The sequence below is a fragment of the Nanorana parkeri genome, unplaced genomic scaffold, assembly GCF_000935625.1.
Source record: "Nanorana parkeri isolate BGI_ZX_2015 unplaced genomic scaffold, ASM93562v1 scaffold2166, whole genome shotgun sequence".
Classification (NCBI taxonomy): Eukaryota; Metazoa; Chordata; class Amphibia; order Anura; family Dicroglossidae; genus Nanorana; species Nanorana parkeri.
In genome coordinates this window covers 13,692-23,563 of record NW_017308434.1, presented here as the reverse complement: position 1 = coordinate 23,563, position 9,872 = coordinate 13,692, and the positions used below count along the sequence as shown (strand labels likewise).

The 9,872-nt window shown below is 46.8% G+C and overlaps 1 pseudogene; it reads left to right on the top strand.

Moving 5' to 3' along the window:
• LOC108800917 overlaps nucleotides 1-9,872 on the top strand; it is a 23,864-nt pseudogene that overhangs the window by 6,431 nt on the left and 7,561 nt on the right.

Here is a 9,872-nt window from a genome sequence, read left to right as displayed (position 1 = left end):
GGGGTTAGCCATTTGTAAGGGAAAGGCCCGGCTGCTCATCCACAAAAATATCCATACCAATCCAAAGTAGACATGAAGGCCCTCACTGGTCTTCCAGCGGAGGTAACTCAATGGATCAGCATTTTATTGTCAACATTTTGACGGAGCTCACTCCATCTTCATCAAGACACCGTCTTCATAAAGATGGACTGAGCTCTGTTGAAACCCTGAATGCCTTTGTGGGGTCTACCACCATTTTCTTCTTAGTCCAAGCAACAAACCCACAATAGCTCGTCCTGTGACTGTTAGACCAAAAAGAAACCAAAAGTATCAACTCTGTTATATTATGTCCACCAATGTAGCCTAAATCTTCATCATCATCGGTCATTGATCCCTCCAAAGCTGCTGGTTTATACGTAGAAGAACGTCCAACAGGATACAAAGCTTCTGAAGGAACGTGGTTTGAGCCCTTCAGGACTGGTCTACCGGATCACCACCCACGCTCCTGCCTGACGATTCTGCCTCTACGCTGCCAGCAAGGTTTGACCTCGGCCAATTGTATGGATCACATGACGACACCAATGATAATGGATGAAGATCGATGGCACAGAAATGAGAAGATATTGGACCTCACCCTGGAGATCATCTACCAGCTGACCGGAGAGGTGAGGAGGATTCTGGGAGGTCACATGACATCACTCTTATCTTTATTAATAAAACACAGACCTGACCAGAGAGGTGAGGAGGATTCTAGGAGGTCACATGACATCACTCTGATCTCTATTATGGAAACACATCAAAATGGAGCGGTTAGGGGGATTATTACATGAACGTCTTTCTATTTATATATCGGAGTCCTTACTGTATCAGATGAAGAACACGACAAAGATGATGATGACCTGATATGAGGGAGATTCTGGGAATGTCGCAGCTTGAATTTTAGTGAGCATTCACATTTCTCATGACGTCTCTCCGTAGGGTTACACAGTGGTGAAGAAGACATCTGGTGAGTGTGTGACCTCCAGCAGACATCACCATGTGTCAGAAGGATGGAGAGGAACCCAAAAACGCATCATCATCCCTTCATCTGTGTGTCTGATATCTGAGAGAAACGATGACGAGAAGATCCAAGAAGCCACCAAGAAGATCATCGAGCTGCTGACAGGAGAGGTGAGCGGTGGCGGGAATTCTGGGACATGATCCAGGAACAGACAAGGGATGTGTCTGGGTGGTGACTGTATCATTGTGTGTGTCAGGTTCCTATAAGGTGTCAGGATGTCTCTGTCTATTTCTCCATGGAGGAGTGGGAGTATCTAGAAGGACACCGGGATCTCTACAAGGACGTCGTGATGGAGGATCAACAGCTTCTCAGTTGTGTTATAAAAGGAACAAATGACATAATACTGAATCATACCCTGAAGATGATCTGTCTGCTGACTGGAGAGGTGAGAATAAATCTTGGATGGTCACATGACATCCATCTTATCTCTAATAATAGAATACAGACCTGATGGAAGAAGTTAAGAGGACTCTAATGTTCTTGTATTTAACATTGTATAACACAGGACTGTGCTGTAGTGAAGGGATCTGTTGAGAGAAAACCGAAAGGAAGGCAGAGCCTCATCACCGTGCCTCCACCTCACGTCCTGACCCTTCAGAAAAAGCAGGAGCAAAAAATTATAGAAGTCACCCAGAAGATCATTGACCTCCTGACAGGAGAGGTGAGCGGTGCCGGGAATTCTGGGACATGATCCAGGAACAGACAAGGGGTGTGTCTGGATGGTGACGGTATCATTGTGTGTGTCAGGTTCCTATAAGGTGTCAGGATGTCTCTGTCTATTTCTCCATGGAGGAGTGGGAGTATCTAGAAGGACACCGGAATCTCTACAAGGACGTCGTGATGGAGAATGAGCCGCCCCTCACATCACCGGGTAAGAGGAGAGAGCAGTACGGAGGGTCCACCTAGATCCCCCATCATCTGATACACACATAGAAACAATGTATTCAGTCAGTGTGTGTGTTTCCTACAGATGGATCCAGTAAGAGGAACCCACCAGAGAGATGTCCCCATCCTCTGTATTCCCGGGATTCCACACAGGAAGATCAGGAGATCCCTCAAGAGGATCAGGTAGATGGAACGAAGTATCAATAATTCTGTATGAGATGCCATTCTTCTACCATCTGTTTTTTGTTTTTATCATTTTGGGGGTTTAGAGCAAAGACCTGATCTATATGAAAGTTGAGATTAAGGAAGAAGAAGTAGAAACGCATGTTGGTGGTGTACAACAGTCCATGGGGAAGGTTGAGATGATTGTGAAAACAGAACGGAAGGAATCTTCTCTAGATATCAGCGGAGGTGAGTGAGGTCCATCTCCATTCCTCAATATAACGTCCTGTGACCAACAAATGAGGAGGAGATACTGTACACCATATGAAGGTCCATCTCCATTCCTCAATATAACGTCATGTCCCCAACAAATGAGGAGGAGATACTGTACACCATATGAAGGTCCATCTCCATTCCTCAATATAATGTCATGTGACCAACAAATGAGGAGGAGATACCGTACACCGTATGAAGGTCCATCTCCATTCCGCAGTATGGTAACGTCATTAGTACACATATTCTAATATAAAAGTCTCAGATTTGAGTAAATTGTCTTTTACAAAATTGGTTTTCCAGGTTGTCTTTATGTCCCGAATTCCATTGATGAAGAGCCAAAGGAACCACATAAGAGATCCCATCCTATGACTCAAGAGATCCATCCAAGTTCTCCCAGTGCTCCTAGACCAGCAGATCCATCTAATCCCGAGGCACCCCCTTTAAGCCATGAAGCAGTTAACGCAGAGGGAACCTCACTGTCCTGTTTGGGGTGCGGAAAATCTTTTAGAATTAAATCTGAACTTCTTCTACATCTCAGATCTCACACCAAAGTCACCTTCACGTGTTCGGAGTGCGAGAAATCTTTCAATGATAAAAAGGAATTTCTTATCCACCAGAAAAGCCACAAGGGCGAGCGTCCTTATTCGTGTTCGGAGTGTGGGAAATGTTTCACTGAGAAAAGCGTACTTCTAACGCATCAGAGAATTCACACAGGAGAGCGTCCTTTCTCTTGTTCTGAGTGTGGGAAAAGTTTTGCTCAAAAAGCACACCTTCTTACCCACCAGAAAGTTCACACGGGTGAGCGACCTTTCTCATGTTCAGACTGCGGAAAATCTTTCTCTGGTAAAGGGAAGCTACTGACACATCAGAGAAGTCACACGGGTGAGCGACCATTTTCATGTTCAGACTGCGGGAAATGTTTTACTGTGAAAGGAAATCTTCTAACACACCAGAGAAGGCACACGGGAGAGCATCCTTTCTCATGTGTAGAGTGTGAGAAGTGTTTCACTGACAAAAGAGCACTTTCTAAACACCAGATAATTCACACAGGTAAGTATCCTTATTCATGTTCAGAGTGTGGGAAAAGTTTCACTGAGAAAGCATACCTCCTTACACACCAGAGAATTCATACAGGAGAGCGTCCTTATTCATGTTCAGTTTGTGGAAAATGTTTCACTCAAAAAGGAAACCTTCTTAAACACCAAAGAAGTCACACTGGCGAGCGTCCTTTTTCATGTGCAGAGTGCGGGAAATCGTTCATTTTGAAAAGACACCTTTTGTTACACCAGAGAATTCACACGGGTGAGCGTCCCTTTTCCTGCCCTGAATGCGGGAAAAGTTTCACTGAGAAAGGAAAGCTTCTTGCACATCAGAGAATTCACACGGGTGAGCGTCCTTTTTCCTGTCCGGAGTGCGGAAAACGCTTCGCTCAAAAAGCAGATCTCAATAGGCACCAAAAAAGGCACATGGGTGAGCGTCCATATTCCTGTTCAGAGTGCGGAAAATGTTTTTCTGAGAAAAGTAGCCTTCTTTATCACCAGAAAATTCACTCTCGGGAGGGCCCTTTTTCCTGTTTGGATTGCGGGAAATGTTTTATACACAATGGGAATCTAATTAGACACCAGAAAACACACAACTCCTGATGCTGTTGACGGCATGGTTGCTGCTTAAACTCTTTGTCCATGGAAGAGCTATACGATAAAATGGGGTTTTAATGAGGTCCCTCCCTGCCACACATCAGTTACAGGTTGCGCCTGGTCGGCTGAGCCATCTGTTGACTTCTGATATAATGTATCTAGGGGACACCACTGATGAGATGTGCTTGCCACAGTTTCTGAACACCTTGGGCTGTCCCCATTCCTTATTTGCTGAAGAAAAATTCAACTATCCAGCGGGAAGAGTGAGAACCCCCAGTGATGGCCATGGAAGGTGTGAAGATCCAGGACATCTCACCACCTTTGAGGTATAACATTGTCTCCTCCACTCTACAACATCTCCACAGCATCTACCAACCAGTGAATATCACTTTTGGATGGTCTGACCATCTGACACCCGACTTCCTTAAGAATGAATATGGTGATGCAAAATAATTTCGTTAGACTGACTACTCCTCGGTCACTGGTTAGCTTCACCATTCATGTAGCGGGCCGTCTGTCCGTTGTGCCCAACCGGAAATGATCTTTCCCAGGAGGACCTTTTGGTTGGTCACTCTCGGTTGCTCCTCGTCTTTCCTCTATGTTCTGCTTTCCTGAGGAGACTTTCTATTCATATTTATTATTACATTTAACATGATTTGGCTTAGTTACGGATTTAGGTCAAGTCTTGTTTATTGTGTTTTAATCATTTATTCTGATATGTGGAAGTAAAGATGAAAACTTTACATCATATGTTCTGACTCCGTTCTATCAAGAGACGATCTGTGTCTCCGTTCTATCAAGAGACTATCAAGAGACGAACGGTGATGGGAATGAGCTCAGATCCTAGAGAGTCCTCCATTGGTGATGGGAATGAGCTCGGATCATAGAGAGTCATCCATTGGTGATGGGAATGAGCTCAGTTCATAGAGAGTCCTCCATTGGTGATGGGAATGAGCTCAGTTCATAGAGAGTCCTCCATTGGTGATGGGAATGAGCTCGGTTCATAGAGAGTCCTCCATTGGTGATGGGAATGAGCTCAGATCATAGAGAGTCCTCCATTGGTGATGGGAATGAGCTCGGTTCATAGAGAGTCATCCATTGGTGATGGGAATGAGCTCGGGTCATAGAGAGTCCTCCATTGGTGATAGGAATGAGCTCAGATCATAGAGAGTCCTCTATTGGTGATGGGAATGAGCTCAGTTCATAAAGAGTCCTCCATTGGTGATGGGAATGAGCTCGGTTCATAGAGAGTCATCCATTGGTGATGGGAATGAGCTCGGTTCATAGAGAGTCCTCCATTGGTGATAGGAATGAGCTCAGATCATAGAGAGTCCTCCATTGGTGATGGGAATGAGCTCGGTTCATAGAGATTCATCCATTGGTGATGGGAATGAGCTCGTGTCATAGAGAGTCATCCATTGGTGATGGGAATGAGCTCGGATCATAGAGAGTCATCCATTGGTGATGGGAATGAGCTCAGTTCATAGAGAGTCCTCCATTGGTGATGGGAATGAGCTCGGTTCATAGAGAGTCCTCCATTGGTGATGGGAATGAGCTCAGATCATAGAGAGTCCTCTATTGGTGATGGGAATGAGCTCAGTTCATAAAGAGTCCTCCATTGGTGATGGGAATGAGCTCGGTTCATAGAGAGTCATCCATTGGTGATGGGAATGAGCTCGGTTCATAGAGAGTCCTCCATTGGTGATAGGAATGAGCTCAGATCATAGAGAGTCCTCCATTGGTGATGGGAATGAGCTCGGTTCATAGAGATTCATCCATTGGTGATGGGAATGAGCTCGTGTCATAGAGAGTCATCCATTGGTGATGGGAATGAGCTCGGATCATAGAGAGTCATCCATTGGTGATGGGAATGAGCTCAGTTCATAGAGAGTCCTCCATTGGTGATGGGAATGAGCTCGGGTCATAGAGAGTCCTCCATTGGTGATGGGAATGAGCTCGGGTCATAGAGAGTCCTCCATTGGTGATGGGAATGAGCTCGGGTCATAGAGAGTCCTCCATTGGTGATGGGAATGAGCTCGGGTCATAGAGAGTCCTCCATTGGTGATGGGAATGAGCTCGGGTCATAGAGAGTCCTCCATTGGTGATGGGAATGAGCTCGGGTCATAGAGAGTCCTCCATTGGTGATGGGAATGAGCTCGGGTCATAGAGAGTCCTCCATTGGTGATGGGAATGAGCTCGGGTCATAGAGAGTCCTCCATTGGTGATGGGAATGAGCTCGGGTCATAGAGAGTCCTCCATTGGTGATGGGAATGAGCTCGGGTCATAGAGAGTCCTCCATTGGTGATGGGAATGAGCTCGGGTCATAGAGAGTCCTCCATTGGTGATGGGAATGAGCTCGGGTCATAGAGAGTCCTCCATTGGTGATGGGAATGAGCTCGGGTCATAGAGAGTCCTCCATTGGTGATGGGAATGAGCTCGGGTCATAGAGAGTCCTCCATTGGTGATGGGAATGAGCTCGGGTCATAGAGAGTCCTCCATTGGTGATGGGAATGAGCTCGGGTCATAGAGAGTCCTCCATTGGTGATGGGAATGAGCTCGGGTCATAGAGAGTCCTCCATTGGTGATGGGAATGAGCTCGGGTCATAGAGAGTCCTCCATTGGTGATGGGAATGAGCTCGGGTCATAGAGAGTCCTCCATTGGTGATGGGAATGAGCTCGGGTCATAGAGAGTCCTCCATTGGTGATGGGAATGAGCTCGGGTCATAGAGAGTCCTCCATTGGTGATGGGAATGAGCTCGGGTCATAGAGAGTCCTCCATTGGTGATGGGAATGAGCTCGGGTCATAGAGAGTCCTCCATTGGTGATGGGAATGAGCTCGGGTCATAGAGAGTCCTCCATTGGTGATGGGAATGAGCTCGGGTCATAGAGAGTCCTCCATTGGTGATGGGAATGAGCTCGGGTCATAGAGAGTCCTCCATTGGTGATGGGAATGAGCTCGGGTCATAGAGAGTCCTCCATTGGTGATGGGAATGAGCTCGGGTCATAGAGAGTCCTCCATTGGTGATGGGAATGAGCTCGGGTCATAGAGAGTCCTCCATTGGTGATGGGAATGAGCTCGGGTCATAGAGAGTCCTCCATTGGTGATGGGAATGAGCTCGGGTCATAGAGAGTCCTCCATTGGTGATGGGAATGAGCTCGGGTCATAGAGAGTCCTCCATTGGTGATGGGAATGAGCTCGGGTCATAGAGAGTCCTCCATTGGTGATGGGAATGAGCTCGGGTCATAGAGAGTCCTCCATTGGTGATGGGAATGAGCTCGGGTCATAGAGAGTCCTCCATTGGTGATGGGAATGAGCTCGGGTCATAGAGAGTCCTCCATTGGTGATGGGAATGAGCTCGGTTCATAGAGAGTCATCCATTGGTGATCGGAATGAGCTCAGTTCATAGAGAGTCCTCCATTGGTGATGGTAATGAGCTCGGTTCATAGAGAGTCATCCGTTGGTGATGGTTTGGTGATGGGAATGAGCTCGGTTCATAGAGAGTCATCCGTTGGTGATGGGAATGAGCTTGGATCATAGAGATTCATCCATTGGTGATGGGAATGAGCTCAGATCATAGAGAGTCATCCATTGGTGATGGGAATGAGCTCGGTTCATAGAGAGTCCTCCAGGGTGATGGGAATGAGCTCAGTTCATAGAGAGTCCTCCATTGGTGATGGGAATGAGCCCAGTTCATAGAGAGTCATCCATTGGTGTTTTATTAGTAAGACGGAGAGTCCAGAAAGACCAGTTGACCAAGTATAAGGATACATGGAACCACTATATACAGTAGTGGTTCTTTGTCTTCCTCCTTATGGTCTCATGAGTGGCTTATAGGCTCCAGAAGGTCCAGTTCCACATGTTAGCTGATATTCTAAAGACACTTAGAACCACCTCAAACGCCACATATAATTTTTCCATCGCCACCATCATGGTTCTCCTCCTCATGGTCACAGTGCTAGAACGGCGTTCCCAACCGCCCTCTTTGTTCAAAAAAAGCAGCCGGGCATTAGGCTCTTTGAAGGACAGTATCTGCACTTAACCTTCAGTTGAGATTGGGGAGCCATCTCAGGTATGGCATTCTTGCGGTATCGGGTCACGCGAAGATGCGATTTCTGATGATCTGCAGTTGTGATAATAATGAGGATGATGGCAATATTTCCAAGGCGGTTCCGTGCAACTGAGGGCCTAGTGTGAAGATACCAGTTGGTTGGTTGTAAGATGACCTTCAAAGACCTCGTAACTGCAGTTGGTAATTTTTCTTTTGTTTATATTTATGGTTTCCGAGGATGTTTTCTAATAAATGAGCAAAAGTCAAGCCCTGGCGTTGTATCATTTTATTTATAGGGTGGAGTTGGTGTTGGATTTGGTTGGCCAGGTGACCCGGAGGCATCTACAATACTCATGTCAAGGCTTCTTTGGCCTCCAGAAACGTTGACCACACCCTAAGTTGAGACACCATGGAGCTGTATACCGTCCGTCATATCCTTATAATGTCATCAATAACACAGTCATCATGTTACTGTAGATAGATAGATAGATAGATAAACGATAGATAGATTTCCAATTCTAGGTAAGCAACATGATTGCTGAACGGAGTGGCACCATAAGGAAGGTCAGCCGATGACGAGGTATATTAACAATATGTACAAAATAATGGAGGGCAAGGCAGCAAAGTCCTACAAAAACAACCAACGCTGCAGTGTTCACAACCTCCACAAGATGGCGGACATAGGTCTTCCCAGCAGTGAAGAAGAAACAGGAAGTGATGTAAGGTACAGACAGGAAGTGATGTAAGAGTATAAACAGGAAGTTGGAGGGAAGCGGACACATTGCTGGAGCTGGCAGCTGATATATGGACTTCAATAATACGTAGGGTTGCCACCTTTTCTTTCAGCGAAACCCGAACACTCTAGCGACTTCTTCATATGTGACTATCACAGACTGTTTGCGGTGGGGGGGCCAGTAGCCCTATCTTAAGTTTGGTTGCCCCCGTCTGCCTGAAGTCATGTGTCCGGGTTTCAGCTGCCAAGAAAACCTGGACACAGCATTCAAAACCCGGACTGTCCGGGTGAATCCCGGACGGGTGGCAACCCTAATAATAGGACCATGTTAGCACAGCAAAGACAGCTGCATGAGTACAGCAGCCACGGCGTTATGTTGTCGCCCTCCACGTTTCCTCTCATCTATAACGCCGTATACCTATCTACAACATGAAGCCTTCTTCTTGTAGCCCGCGGCATGTTATTGCATCCCCGCCAACGTTCGAGAAGGAACATTGGCGGGTTACCGGTAATCGAGTGCTGCCGATGTGTTCAGCAAAGTCTCCTCTTCCCTCCAATTCACCTCTGACCTGGAACTTCCTTTTTATATTGCGTCGTAGCGTGCCGTCCTTCCGGGTGCTGCTTTGGAGAGACATGCGAGGGAGGAGAGAAGACCAAGAGGAAGAGCAGGCAGGAAGATGGGAGAACATTCACTAAGGGTGTAAAGCTGAACGGGTGAAAGTAGACTCCCAGTGATCTTCTCTAATCTAACACAGGGGGAAGAGAACTCTGCACAGGAAGTTCCATCTCACTGCTGGAATGGATCCGGGGAAGTGTAGTGAAGAAAGAAGGTCATAAAAGCCATCATCAAGATCTGATCTGACAGGAGAGGTGAGCGGTGCCGGGAATTCTGGGACATGACCCAGGAACAGACAAGGGATGTGTCTGGGTGGTGACTGTATCATTGTGTGTGTCAGGTTCCTATAAGGTGTCAGGATGTCTCTGTCTATTTCTCCATGGAGGAGTGGGAGTATCTAGAAGGACACCGGGATCTCTACAAGGACGTCGTGATGGAGAATGCCCCGCCCCTCACATCACCGGGTAAGAGGAGA